The sequence below is a fragment of the Gossypium arboreum genome, chromosome 12, assembly GCF_025698485.1.
Source record: "Gossypium arboreum isolate Shixiya-1 chromosome 12, ASM2569848v2, whole genome shotgun sequence".
Taxonomy (NCBI): domain Eukaryota; kingdom Viridiplantae; phylum Streptophyta; class Magnoliopsida; order Malvales; family Malvaceae; genus Gossypium; species Gossypium arboreum.
This window is the reverse complement of record NC_069081.1, coordinates 13,404,337-13,420,220: the sequence shown is the minus strand read 5'-3', so window position 1 is coordinate 13,420,220 and position 15,884 is coordinate 13,404,337. Positions and strand designations below refer to the sequence as shown.

Below are 15,884 nucleotides of genomic sequence, written 5' to 3'. Positions count from 1 at the left end.
TTAAATGGCTCTTGATTCGCATCTATATCTTCACCACATTTAAAGCATAAGCAACTAGATCAACCTCGGCATACTTCTTTGGAGGTTTAATTTCTCTTCTTGTCCTGCTTTTTGGCGATAGAGTATTGCGGTGAAGAAGCAACTCTTTTCTCAATTTTTGTACCGGCTTGAGGAGTTGATTCAGTATTAATCGATGCTCCACCGCTTTTGGTTTTCTTTATTGGAAGAGTCTTTAAGAGATAAGTTAGGTAGCATAGCGCTTCATCAAAAACAACATCTCTGCTAATCACAACTTTTCTATTTTCAGGACACCATAACTTATAGCCTTTTACACCACTTTATAACCAAGAAAACGCATTTAATGGATCTCGGTTCCAATTTTCCATTATCAACATGAGCATACGCAGACACCCAAAAATCTTTAAATCGTAATAATTAGCGGGATTACCGCACCATACCTCTTGTGGAGTCTTTTTCTCAATGGCAACAGATGGAGATCGGTTGATCAAAAACATGCAGAGAGGTCGCTTCGCCAAAATGACTTTAAGTTGGCATTTGACAACATACATCGAACCTTCTCCATGATCGCTTCGTTCATTCGCTCGCAACGCCGCTTTTCAGTGGAGTATGACGAATCGTCAAGTGTCTCATGATCCTTCCGACTTGCACAATCTATTAAACTCATCGTAACGTAACTCTAAGCCATTGTTCATGACGGAGGTATTTTATCTGCTTTTCCGTCTGCTTTTCAATCATAATTTTCCAAGACTTAAATGTGGAAAACACATTGCTTTTCTCGCTTCGTGAAGAACGCCCAAACTTTTCTCGGAAAAATCATCAATAAAGGTTAGCATATAATTAGCTCCACCTCTCAAGGCACTCTGGACGGCCCCCACAGATCGTAATGGATATACTCCAACGCTTCCTTCGTGTTATGGATTCCTCTAGTGAATCGAACTCTCTTTGCTTCCCAAAACACAAGGCTCACAGAAATTCGGTTTGCAAATTCCTTGCCCATTAAGAAGTCCTCTTTGCTTAATTCGCCATGCCATTCTCACTCATATGCCCTAGGCGATATGCCAAAGTTTAGTAATATCATCATCCGACAAGGAAGAGGAAGCGACAATTGATCACCAAGAATAAAGAGAACCTCAGAAACATATAACTTGGCAATCTTTCTTTGCCCTTTCATCACAACAAGGACCCTTTGAAATCTTTAAAACCCCACTTTCACCGTGTATCTGCATCTTTGAATCAAGAGTACTCAACGAAATTAAATTTCTTTTCAATTCGGAACATGCCGCACGTCACTAAGTGTTCGACAACTCCATCAAACATCTTAACTTTAATTGTTCCAACACCGCGATTTTACATGAAGCATTATTTCCCATCAAAACAACACCTTCAGACATCGTTTCATAAGTTGTAAACCAATCCCGATTGGGACTCATGTGGAAGGTGCAACTGAATCAAGTATCCACTCCTCGCTTACTTTAGAATCATTGATGAAGCAACTAGAAGTTCACCATCGCCGTAGTCTTCTACAACATCACCTTCACCGAATTTTTCCGGTCGTTTTCCTTTTGATTCGCAGCCTCCTTTTAATCTTATTTTGTAGCTTATAGCACTCAGATTTAATGTGCCCTTTCTTCTTGCGAAGTTGCAAGTTTTACCTCTGCTTGAAGATTTCGATCTACCCTTAGATTTACCACGAGGATTCCGCTCTGTGTTCTACCACGATCATCATCAATATTCCGGTCTTGTCTCCCACGAACAATGAGACCCTCTCCCTGAGAGTTGGGTTTAACCACAAGATGCTTCATCTTATCATACGAGGTTAAAGAATCATAAACCTCATCAATTGTGAGAGACTCGCGGCTATATAAAATCGTGTCTCTAAAGGTTGAATAAGACGGGGGCAACGAACAAAGTAGAATCAACCCTAGATCTTCCTTATCATACTTGAACCTCCATGGCCTCCAAGTTTGAGAGAATTTCTTTAAACACTGTTAAGTGTTCGTATACAGACGCACCTTCCTCCAAACGATGAGCATAAAGACGCTGCTTCATATGCAACTTGCTTGTTAGAGTTTTCGACATACATATTTGTTCTAGCCTCTTCCATAATGCAATGCAGCTTTTCTTTCATCACATCCTCGCAAAATTTCGTTGGATAAATGCGATGTAATTGTGTTAATGCCTTTCGATCCTTACGCTTCTTCTCTTCATCTCGTTAATGTCAAGGCATCTTATCTATCCTAGCAGGGCATCCTTTAGATCCATCTGCAAGAACGCTTGCATCTTAATTTGCCACAACGCAAATCTGTGTTGCGATCCAACAATGAATTTCATACTTCAAAGACGCCATTACCGTGATCGAGATGAATAACCCTAAGCTCGATACCAATTTGTGAAAAATAAAATAGAATAAAATAAATAAAAATAAAGAACACATAAATTTTACGTGAAACCCTTTCGGAAAAAACCACGGCGGAGGAGAAGAAAATTCACTATGTCGAAAAATTTTTACTCAAATACAAGAGGAATAGACTATGTCTATTTATAGGCTTGCAAAGCCATATTCTAGTAGGATTGAAACACCTTATCCTAATCAATATAAAATAGATGGAGTTTAATAAGGTTTAAAACCTTATTCTAAAATAAAATAAAAGAAGTCTAGTTCTATATGGATTTTACTTTTATTTTATTTTCCATCGTATTTTATTTAAATAAGAATTTGGGTCACTTAATTCTAACAATAAAAATAATAATTATAATTATAAAAAGTCACTTTTAACGATTTTTAGAGTATTTTCTAACACTTATGAACTTTTATTAATATGATATGAGAACACAACTTTTATAATCATTACTTATTCTTATATTTATTTACTTAATTTTCTAATAATAATGTTATATTAACTAATAACAAAGTAAAAAAGAAATATTAAACATTTATCATATTTAATAAGTTTGAAAGTTTTTATAGATAAAATAATTGAAAATTCATACCGAGAGATGTTTTCAATATTTCTTGACACTTTGAAGATGATGAAGATATAAACATTCTATGTTTGCAAAAGGAAAAAAAGAATAGATAAATGTATAGATTCTCATTAATTATTCCTATTTCCTACCACTTATTCTCACTCTCATTCTACTTTTATATATAGTTTAACATGCTTCGATTCTTAATTATCTTTTCATAAAATATGCTCCATTCATTTATCTAAAGATATGTTTTAAATGTTTTAATATCATCAAAATTAAGAACATTAACAAAAGTTTTCTTTTAAAAAAACATACCTTACAAATAATGATAGTGGTATGATTTAGTTTTCACCAATTAGTAGAATGACGAGGAAGATCAGATCCTTCACCTTTACTTTGAAAGCGTTCTTGACTTGATTCTCTTAGCCTTTGTCCAAAAATATATCCAAAAAAAGTAAAATTTTCACATTGGTTTTCATATAATTGATGTGGAGGATATATTTGAGGAGGAGGATACATGAGAGGTGGAGGTGGGTGATACATTGGTGGTGGAGGATGCATTTGAGGCTGGTATAGCACACCATAATTAGGAAATGGTGGATAATAACCATATGGTTGTGGATAACCATGTGAAGGTTGAAAATATGAGGGTTGTTCTGGTGGATAAAAACCTTGAGTACTAGTAGATGAATCACTATACCCAAGGTTACTAGAACTCGATCTCCTACCAGATGAAGAGCCTATAGAAGTATGCTTCTTGCCTTTTCCTTTTGTTGGAGCTCTAGGTTCACTTCTATCTCTCCTAGGTTCAGGAAACATATTTCCATCAAACTCTGATCTATCACGGAAATGTCCACTAGTGGTACCAACCCCATATTCTCTTCCATACTGACTAGAAGACCTAATTTCACCTCTATCACTACTATATCCATCATCCTCATCAACTGGACTTAAACCACCACCGTCGGGTCCATCGCCACTCTGACTTGGCGTTGAACTAGAACTTGAATGAGACAAATTTGGTTGTTGAGATTGATTAACATCCATTTCATCATCAGAGGTATCCACAGGCAACATACCGGCATTTTCACCATCTAATAATGAATTCTCTTTCTCATGAAGCCATTTTGATAGTGGATCAACATCTTCAAAGATATAATCAAGGCTGATAGGATTAAAACTAGTGTTTATATCATCAGTGCTCATTCTTTTTTGATGCCTTATCTGAAGCCTCATATTGTAATAGGTAAACACTAGTTTCTCAAGTTTTTTATACTTCAACCTATTTCTTGCCTTGGTGTGAATATAACTAAATGTGCTCCAATTTCGTTCACAATTTGATGCTGAAGTTGTTTGACTAAGCACTTTAATTGCTAATTTTTGTAATTCGGGAACACATGTGCCATATATTATCCACCACTCAGCTGCATAATATTATTTAAATTTCAAAATAACTTCAAAATGTACAATATAATTAAATAATATAAATTAAATTAAATAATTTAATTAATTGTTTACCCAGATTCATTTGCTTCCAAGCTCTTTGCGCTTGTAGAGTACCGAATGTCTCATGTTTATCTCTAAATAGTAACAACTGCATAAATAAAAGATAGAGTAAAAAAAAAATCTATTTCAAATTATGTAACTAAGTTACAAATAATAGTACTTGAATTGAATCTAACCTGATTAACCATTCTGACTTGAGTATCAAGAGAAGGTTCTAATCTTTCAATTACTGATCGTATACCTTCTAATGTTTCTATTAGTACATTCTGAGAATGCTCCACCCCAAATTGAAATTGAGGGTTAAGAAAATAACCTAAGTATAATTTATAAGAATATCATCAAATAATAATAATCTAAAGCTTAAAATAATAAAATATAAAAATATTTCTTAATTATATGAAACATTTTATCTTACCAGCTGAATGCAAGTCGAAATGCATAAAATTCCATCTTTTGTCAATAATCTTTTTGTACTCAGTAAAATATCGACAATCTTGTTGAATTGCTCGTTTAGCTCTATCAACAGCCTCATAAATAAAGCCTATTGTTGGTTTTTCATCGCTATCCACAAGTATCAATACTTTTACTAAGGGCTCATAAACTTTTATGAGGTCATTGGCTTTCTTCCAAAAATCTTTTCCCAAAATAATTTTTTTAGCTTCATAAGTAGGCCCTGACTTTTGCTGTCCCCATTTTGATTCTTTATATTCCTATATATTCATAAGAAAAATTTTAAAATAATATAATTTAAATTATTTGGAACTAATAAAATCATTAAAGATTGCTACTTACTATATTTAAGTAATTATATTAACTAATTATAAAATACTAACATTTGAACTAAACATTTCTCTCAGACCTTGCTTTTGTCTTGTTATCTTATCAAGTTGAATGAAATGAGTTGCAAATCGAGTAAGAGCGGGTCGAAGTATTTGTTTCCCTTGTGTATACTTCTTCATCAAATCAACAGTCCAAATGTGATTGTATATAAAGCAAGTCACTTTCTTTGCCTCATTTAACACTTTTGTTACACTGGGCCTTTTCCCAATATCTTCAAGGTATAAATCTAAACAGTGAGCTGTACATGAGGTCCAATATAGATGTTTTCTTTTCAACATTAATTTTGTTCCAGCAGTTTTCATTGCTGCCTCATTATCCGTCACTATTTGGACAATGTAATTTTCTCCAATTTCTTCTACAACTGAATCTAGCAAACTGTAGTAGAATTGAGCATCTCTACTACGAACATTTGAGACATATATCGATTTCCAAAAAATGGTTCCTTTACTACAATAAAAAAGGAAATTAATGATGTGCATTTGATTCAAACTGTTGGTCCAACCATCACACATTAGAGTTGCACCCAATTCTTTCCAATGAGTCTTTAGTCCGTTTACCCAATTAGGAACTCGTTGATACTCTGACTCCAAATACACATCTGAAACCTCATAAGGTGTTGGGAGCTTTACACCTTGTCTAACTTCTGTTGACACTTGAATTAAGTTATACAACCATGGAGAGCTTGCTAATTGAAAAGGAAGTCTTTCATATATTAAAAATTTAGAAGCCGCTTCACCTATCTTCTTTCAAAAACTCTTTAAAAAAGAGTCACTGACCTTTGGTTGCTTTGAAGTTTTACTTCTAACCAATTCAGGTATAGCTCCCCTTAAGGTAAACTCAGACTCAATTGGGATGGATGATCCTTGAGAAGATCGCCTTTTTTCATAAATGTTATCCCAACCACCAGTACTTCGTCTGAATTCTTCCCTTCTATGCCACTCGTGTTGTAATTGGATACTTTCTCGAGTTGCTTGCCTTATAGCAGAAATCTCATCAATGAATTCCTCGTGTTCATCCTCCTCTTCTCTTAATTGAGATAAGAAATCATATTTTCTCCTCTTTTTGTCTATTTTCTTTGTGTTGCTTTCTTTCAGTACATTCATCATACTTTCTCTAATGACACCTGTTAATGAAATAAAAATAATTCACACTTTATATTATTATCAATTATATATAACTTTATTGATAAATTTACAATAACATTTAAAAATAACAATAAAGTATCACATACCAGTAACATTAGGGCATGGTGCAACATTGCCGGTTTTATGAGCGATATGCTCTTTAAATCGTGTTATTCCTCCTTTCACAACTTTACCACAAAGTTTACATACGATATTTCCTTTCCCATTTGGCATTGGAGTTCCAAAGTGCCAACCTATATCATTACTTGGTGCACCCTCCAATCCCTTAGTCGGAAACTCTTCACGTGGTGCTTTATTTTTATATATATAAGAAACATAAAATTATATTTATAAATATAAGTAACTAATTACTTATATTATCAACAATATAATACAAAAAAAATAGTAAACATCATTAACATGGAAAATTTAAATTTATTGCATAATCTATACATAATTTATTTATTTTTTTAAAAACAACAATACACCATAACCCATTATTACTTGGTTCCAAAGTTTTTGGTTCCAGAATAATATTTGGAATTATTGTTGAATGCAAGTTCTGCTTGGAGACAATGGCACCATCATTCTGGACTAACCTATCGGATATGGCATCCATACCACCAAGGCACCAACCACCAACCTTTTACTTTCACTGTTTCATGTTTTCTTTCTTTTCTTAATTGCATTTCTTCTTCCTTTCTTTTTTTCTTATGTCGTTTTAAAAGAAAGGAAGCAAACATTTTTTATCCTCAACCCAAGTTATAGTTGATAAAATTGCAATGTAAAATATGTCATGATTTTATATAATATTGATTCACAAAAAATTTTATTGGTTATCATCTATACTCTTTCAGTCTTTCTATATTTGAAGTTTAATATTTCTTTCTTACTTAAAAATTTTATCTCTTTTTTTTAGATTTAGATTTATTACAATATTATTTTTATTACATGATTATTAAGGAGTTGTTTTTCACATTACAACAAAATAGATATATAACAATGACAATAGTAGTGGCACCATTTTTAGCTTTTGCTATGTATGTATTTGATTCAATTTAAATGTACCTTTTAATAATTTTTTATTTGTAATAAATTAAAAATATATTTAAAATATAAAATGTGAAGAAATTATTATTTTTGGGGTGAAAAAGAAATTAGTTTTAATATTAAAACAAGCAAACAAATTGAAATTAATGTTTTTACTTTAAATTTAAAAATTAATAATTAACTAATACTTTTTAATACAATAAGATCAGAATTAATTTTTTATACATATATAAATTAAATCAAATTCTAATCTCGTTTTTTCAAAATAATTTTATTTTTATTTTTCGAAGTTAACTTTGTTTTACTTTCCTTTTTTTTTTTAATTTTATTCAAACAAGTGAGAATAGTTTTACCTAAGTAAGTGGAGCATTATTAAATATTTTTCAATTTTAATTAAAAAAATAAAAGAACGACAAACACCTAATTTATAACCCACAAAAGACAAAACGCCTCTGTTCTTCTACTTCTTCACTTCTTCTTATTTCTTCAAATCAAAGTTAAATCCCTAAACAGTTTAGTGACTAAACACACAAAATTTAGAAGAAAAACTGAAGAGTTTTAGAAACTTTATCATCCTCTCCTCTGAAATTCTTGGAATATGTTGTTGGTTGTTGTATGCCTTCTCAGTTCTCCCTAGTCCTTTCATCGGTTCATCCCTAAAGTCTCTAAAAAACATATGCACTGCAGAAGTGCAGATTCAAGACATGCAAGCAAGAAGCCAAGAACCAAGACAAAATTTTAGGTAACTTACTTGAAAACTATCAATCTTTGAATGTGCAAGTGATTAGGGCAGGGTTTGCTTTTCAGATCCAAGTCCTCGGCGATTTCATCTACTGCTGTCGTGCTGTGTTGTTCACTTGTTCTTGTTTGCCGAAATATGAGATTGAGAAATATGCTGCTGTGTCGTACTGTTCTTTGCTTTTCAAATTCAAGTATTCAACTTCTTTTTACTTTTTTTATTATTATTGAAAACTCTGATTTTGCAGGGGAATATATTCCCTTTTGGCTTTTTTTTTATTGTGTTGACTGTTTGTGTTTCTGTTGAATGTTGATAGATGAATTTTTTTTATTTACTATAATGGGAAATAACAGGAATAGCGGCCCGTTATTGCCGCAATCTGCCGTTACCCGTTAAATTGTGGCCGCGATCCGCCGCTATCGGTGTGAAACGGTTTCACACCACTATTTTTGGCAATAGCGATTTCGGACAGTGCCGCTACTGTAATATAGCGGCCGTTATTCCGATTGCGGGCTGCTATTTAAATCCCTGCACATCACTCCAACTTACTAGAGCCACCTTTCTCCTTTCATTATTAGAACTCCAGAGGAAATACCGAGCAACCTTTTCAATCTCCTTATAAATCGTAATTGGAATTCGGGCTGTTTTTATAAAATAATTTGGGATCGACAAAGGACCGACTTCACCAAAGTAAGACTTTCAGCAAAAGACAGCTTTCAAGCATCCCATCCATTTAAATGATTCCGAACTTTATCCAGCATAAAGGAGAAAGTATTCCTCCCAACCCTACTATAAAAGAGAGGCATGCCAAGATATTTTCCCAAATCCTCCACCCTAGAGAAACCCAAATTGGCACTTAAGTCAGTAGCTACCTCCTCTGTCACATTGCTTGAGAAAAAATCTATGTATTTTGTCTATTAACTTTATGGCCAGAGAACCAATAGAATCTATCCAACTCATGTCTAAGGGAATCTGCTCCTTGTACCGTAGCTCTACCAAAAAGTAAAAGATCGTCAGCAAAAAAAAAAAAGATGAGAGACATCTGGGCCTCGACGTGAAAGCATAATTGGTTTCCAACCCCCTCTTCAACCGAAGTTTCAATTAGATGCCCCAAATGTTCCATGCCAAGAACAAACAAATAGGGAGATAGAGGATCCCCTTGTCTCACACATCTAGATGGGATAAGCTCTCGTGAGAGAGTACCGTTCCAGAGTAGTTGTAATGAAGATGATGAAACGCAGTGCATAATAGTTCTCACAAAAGCTGTAGGCAAACCAGCATCAATCAAAGTATCCTTAAGAAAATCCCATCGAATTCTGTCATAAGCCTTCTCTAGGCCCTCTTGACAACCATCCACCCTTTTTTACTTTTTGTGGTATTCATAGTATGAATAACTTCCTGGGCAATAATTATGTTGTTTGATATGTTTCGTGAAGCGATGAAACTTGATTGGTTTTGCTTAACCAACGTTTTCATAGCTTGTCGAAGATGGATTACAATCGTCTTGGTAATTATTTTGTATAGAACATTGCACAAACTAATGGGACGAAATTGATTGATAGTTTCTGCTCCAAAAAACTTGGGAATGAGCACTAAAAGAATCTTGTTAAGCTTGGGATCCAAACATTCTCCCGAAAATACACGTTTGACTAAGTTAAAAATACAGATCTCCACTACCTCCCAATTAGCTTGATAGAATTTGGCATGGAACCCATCCACCCCAAGTGCCTTAAGTGGACTCATACTAAAAACTGCACGATGAACCTCTTCTTCAGTGACTTCAGCTAACAAAAATTTAATTACATTAGTCTCAAGCTTCAGGAAACGCCCACGCACATGAAAACTCCATGTCAAATAATTATCCACTGTATACAACTTGGAGAAATAATCAGTTCCATGCCTTTGTAACATATCATTATCAAAGCACCAACTAATCCTTTCAATTAGGAAAGCTTCTATTTTATTTTTCTGCCTTCTCTTCTACATGCAATTATGAAAAAATACAGTGTTCCTATCCCCATTCAATAACCACTCGCTTCGAGATTTTTGAAACCAATACAGTTCTTCCTGATTTAGGATGTGTTCTAATTCAAGTCGAATTTCTGTTTCTCTCAAACTAAGTTTTGTACTGAATCTTCTTTCTAAATCCCTTTGCACATGTTCTAGTTCTTTTAACTTGTTTTTTTTCTGTAAAAAATATTATCAAACACATTCCTATTCCAAACCTGTACTTACTTTGAAAACTTCTCAAGATTTTGCATAATACCATTGTTAGAGCTCCAAGCCTTCGAAATCACATCTTGGAATTCAGGATGGGATAACCAACTAGTTAGAAAAAGAAATGGTCAAATGCCATTTTCAAACCTCTCTGGATTCGTTGAGACTAATAAAAGATGATAATCAGACTTTAATTTATAAAGATGTCGTACTGTGGTATTTGGAGCATAACTTTGCTAATCACCATTGCAAAATGACCAATAAAGTCTCTGAAACAACTACCCCCTACTCCAAGTAAACTTTGGCCCTTAGAAACCCAAATCAATGAATCCATTATTAATGAAAAAAGATCTAAATCGAGAACACCCAACTTTGCTAGTAGCAGCTCCACCCTGACGTTCATCAACACTCATAACCACATTGAAATCACTTGACAATAGCCATGGCTCATTAATTCCAGAAGCTAAAAGATCAAGGTGTTCCCATAACTGTGCCCTTAAACCTCGTTGGGGACTCGCATACACCACAGTACAGAGGAAAGGCCAGCAGCATCTTCGGTCCTTGACTCGCACATGAATAAATTAAGGATGTGCTTTTAGAACCTCCACACTAGAACCCTATTTCCACAACAACCATATACCACCAGCAAAACCTGCTGCTTCTACTCTAAATGAGTAATCAAACCCTAATTTAGCAATCACAGCCTCAGCCCTAATGCCACTTATTCTAACCTCAAACAGAGCAACAAAATCTAGTTTAAATTCTCTATTATATTCTTTCAAAAACTTATGAAATCGTGAGTGTCCACAACCTTGGCAATTCCAAAACAGAAAATGAAAATCTGATGCCATAAAATCTAGAATAAATATAGCAAAAGAAGTATCTTACCCCAAAATCAAGCTCCACTAGTGTCTTCTAGTGACTCATCACCCGAAGCATTACCAACCACCACATCATCCACCATTTTAGAACTTTCACCCACATGACTATGCAATCCATGTATAATTTTTTCCACTGCTTCTGTAATAGATAGTGATGGTTCATTGTTAATTGTCAAAGTGGGAGGTTCTTGCTCAATATTTTCCCCCACCTCTCTTTCAATTCTTTTGTTTGGTCGTTGGCCTGAGTTTTCCCCTATACGATTTAACAAAATGGGAAACTGTCTTCTTTGGGCATTCATTTCTACTGTGTTCTCCCCTTTACTGGAAGAAAAAACCACTGCCAAATGTTTTTCTCTGTTCAACTTTGGGCCAGCTGCCTGAAAATGAAAATTCCCCATATTTTTACCAAGTAAAATGGGTCTCATCTTGGATCTATCATCAAATGGATTTTTGGCCAGACTAGAGGAAGCTCACTAAGAGAATTAGACAGCTTCAGTATCTTTCGACCAACTTTCAGCCCACCCTCTAACATTAAACCTTTCCCCTTATTAATTGGTTTATTCCTGCCCCTATTCCTCCCATTAGTTTTAACATCAGTTTCTCGTTTTGTTATTTTTTCCCTCATATCTTCCTCAAGTTGCGTCTTAGAAATCTGATCCGCATTTTCTACATTAACATCTTTAGCAAAATCCTCAGAATCATCGCCAAGATTTTTGCTTAAAGATTCAAATCTAGAACCTTTACTCTCACCGGCCGTTGTAGCTTTGACTGATTTTGCTAGCACCAGTCTAGTTCCTCTCTTCTACTTCCGTTCTACTAACATCCAAGGACCATATATTTCCTCCTCAACATATTTCGGGGTCCTAGGCATTTCTTGTGGTAAATAATCCTCAACCATTGTTGAAGTCGTCTCTTGATCATATCTGTAATGACAAATCTCTCTACTGTGCCTATACCGCCCACAGTCGAAACACACCAATGGTAACGACTCGTACTCCACACATTGAATCCTATCATTAATCAAAATCTTAGATACTAGAGGTTGGTCGAAATAAAAAAAAACTGCAAGTTGAGCAAATTGTCCTCTAGCTCTAGTGTTAGTATTTTGATCTATTCTGATGACCGGTCCTATTACCCTACCAATAAATTCCAATAGACTTGTGGTGTATATCCCTTCCATTAAACTAGGTAGTCTAACCCAAACCAATAGATTGTTGGGTTGCGATTGGTCAGTTGAAAAACTTCGTGTCCATGGCCTAACCATTCAGTAATGACCAAAAATTGTCCACGGTCCTCCTGATATCGCAGCAAGGTACTCATTCTCATTTTGGAACCGAGCCGAAAAATAATCATTCTCCAAATCAAGAACCTATAAGGATTGTTTAGTTTTCTATATCGCCTGGAGTTTATTCGACATGGCATGGTAAGAAATCTGTTGACCAAGAAGCTTCACAATCATAGTCCTGGACATTTGCTGTGTAATTAAATCTTTTTGATACTTCATTTTCTTGAGGTTAAAAAATATTCATCTTTGAGCATGACTTTGCATATTGTGCCATTTCTGGGTTTTGAGTTAGTTTTTTGCAAAAAAGATTACAATTTCTTTATTAATTGTAATGTGCTAAACTGTTAATTAAATTTATCAACTTTGATCTTAATAGAAAAATATTTTAGAATTGGCTTTCAAAATCATAATAATTTATATAGTTACGGAATTCAAGTTCAATCTCTAGCTTAAGAAATTAGATCATTCTCGTACCATGTTTCAGATCATTTGGTTTCTTGCTGTTTATAGTGTTTTGAAATCATATATATTTTTTATTTCATGTTTAAAGAGTTTTTTTTTGCTTTATTTGTCATCTGTTATGAACATGAAATCGTATAATTCTTGCTTTATGAGTTTGGGTTTCCTTCACTTTTAATGAAAGTTGTTTGATTTGATGGTTTTTGATTATTTTTCTAAAATTATTTGAATTTTGTTTGGTTAGAAAAATCTTTTTTTTTATACTTACATATTGGTTAAATTACATGCTATGTATCTGTGTTAGATCTGTAAAAATATTACAACTTTTTATTAATTGTAATCAGCTAAACTGCTAATTAAATTTATTAACTACAATCTTATATTGCTTTATATTAAAGCCAACTATTTAAATTGCTGTAGGTTACCTTCCTCTGCTAAGATCTGAAGGGTTATGTTGATTAACACCAGAAGAAGTTGTACTTATGTTTGCTGCTTTAGGTTTCAATCGTAAGACTCAAATATATGTCGCAGGGGCACAAATATATGGAGGGACATCAAGGTTAGCTACTTTGACAAGTTTGTATCCTAATTTAGTTACCAAAGAGAATTTTCTTTCATCCGTCGAACTTGAATCATTTAAGAATTTCTCATCTCAAGTAACAATGTAACATATCCACTTCTTTTTTGATGAAAAGTACAGCTTTTGCTATTGTTGCATTGATGAGTTGTTAGTCCTTTGGATGTTGGTCTTTACCAAAATTTGAGCTTTCAAAATTATTTTGGCATTAGCTCTTTTCACTATGCACAAACTGCCAATGCTTGTTAGATATTTGGAAATTATTATATTAATACTTTTTATATAGCTTTTCTAAGACTAGTAAGATTATTACAAATGGTTTTCTATGCTCTTATCAATGTTGATTACTATCATACTTGGTGTGAGTGCAATGACATATTATGACCTTTCATTTGTAGCAAACAACACTGGACTTTATTGCCTGCACTATAGTTGATGCATTTTCCATGACGGACTTTGGTAGCTAGTTATCATCTTTGGTATCTAGGTATTGAATATATACTATGGTGGACGGAGGATGCCTACAATATGGCCAAATAAGCGAAGACTAGCTGATATCTTTATAAAAAACAATACTATAGAATGGAAAGTGTTTGAGCGGAGAGTGAGGAAGGCAGTTAGACAAACTAAACATGTCTAGAGTAGGCCTAAAGCTAGAAATGTTTACTGGTATTCACGATTTAAAGAGTGCATGTGTCGTTCAGATTGACATATTTCCCTTTTTAAGATGTTCTAATTAAAACATGTAACATTCTTTGTTGTTTAATTTTATTCTCAAATCAAACTCTCTGATTATTTATACATTTTTTCTTAATGGTAATGTAACACCCCTCACCCGTATTCAGCACCAGAATATGGTTATTAAGTATTACCGGACTTACAACACAAACAACTATCCAATTTGAAGAAAAAATCATCAACCAAATTTAATTCATTCAAATACAATCATATTGTCCCTATTACTAGCCTACGAGGCCCTAAACATACTTTGAGAGTGATTCGGGATTAAATTGATAACTCAAGAAATTTTCACGAAACTTTAAAAATTTTTCTCAAAAAGGGGGACACACACCTGTGTGGCCTGGCCGTGTCTCTCTGATGGCCACAGACACGTCCGTGTCACAGGCCATGTGGATATTCAAAATGGGAGCACATGGTCGTGTCCTAGCCCGTGTTCGACCCTTGTAACTTTCTGACTTGGGTCACACGGCCAACACACACGCTCGTGTACCCTAAAATTAGCCATACACACTCGTGTGCCAGTCCGTGTACTATGCCATGCCAAACCTGTAGGGTATACTGACTTATGCCACAAGGCCAAGTCACACGCCCGTGTGTGAAGCCATGTAGAACATATCAACTTGATTTCAATTTCAACACCAAGGGACACACGGTCGTGTAACATAACTGTGTGTCACACACGGTTGAGACACACGCCCGTGTGGACAAAAATAGGCTATTTACCAAGCCAATTTGCCACCCTAAATTTTTGCACACCTACACAATTCAAATGGTACTCATTTATAGCATAAATGGACATCCAATTCAACCACAATCAAAGCTAAAACATACAATTTCAATGCCAACAACTAAACATGCTTATTATCTCATGTTTTACTCATTCAAATCATACCAACTCAACATATTCAAATCAACTAATTAAACCTTTCCAAACATGCATCATCATTCACCAATTCACAAGTGCAAAACTTCCCAATTATCAACCAATTGACATTAAAATTACCTATTAACAATAAGTATCATGAACCCAACCTTAATCACATAACATAGGTCATTTGTATACATATAAACATAAACAAAATCAACCAAACTAAGCCAACTCACATGGCCAAATATACAAACCAAACCTTAGACATTTACAAGCCAATTCAAATGGCCAAAATCATAACCAAAACATAACCAATATTACCAAAGTCCCTATACATGCCGCATAATTAAAATACCAAAATTCATAGGTACCAAGAGATAGGTGGATAGTGTGAAGCGATCTCCGACGATCCTCAAATCCGAGCTAGCTTGATAACACTATAAAACACGGGAAAATAAAGAAAGTAAGCTATAAAGCTTGTAAGCTCGTATACCATAAACCTAATTCAATCTCAAGATTATAATACAACAAATAGAATATATCAATATTTAGCATATATTAGCTAACAAACCTTTCATATACACAATTATGATATCAATCACATTC

The 15,884-nt window shown here is 34.2% G+C and overlaps 1 pseudogene; it reads left to right on the top strand.

Annotated features, from left to right (window-relative positions):
• The first annotated feature begins 12,768 nt into the window (after positions 1 to 12,768).
• LOC108477884 (O-fucosyltransferase 2-like) lies at positions 12,769 to 14,378 on the top strand (annotated as a pseudogene).
• The last annotated feature ends 1,506 nt before the right edge of the window (positions 14,379 to 15,884 follow it).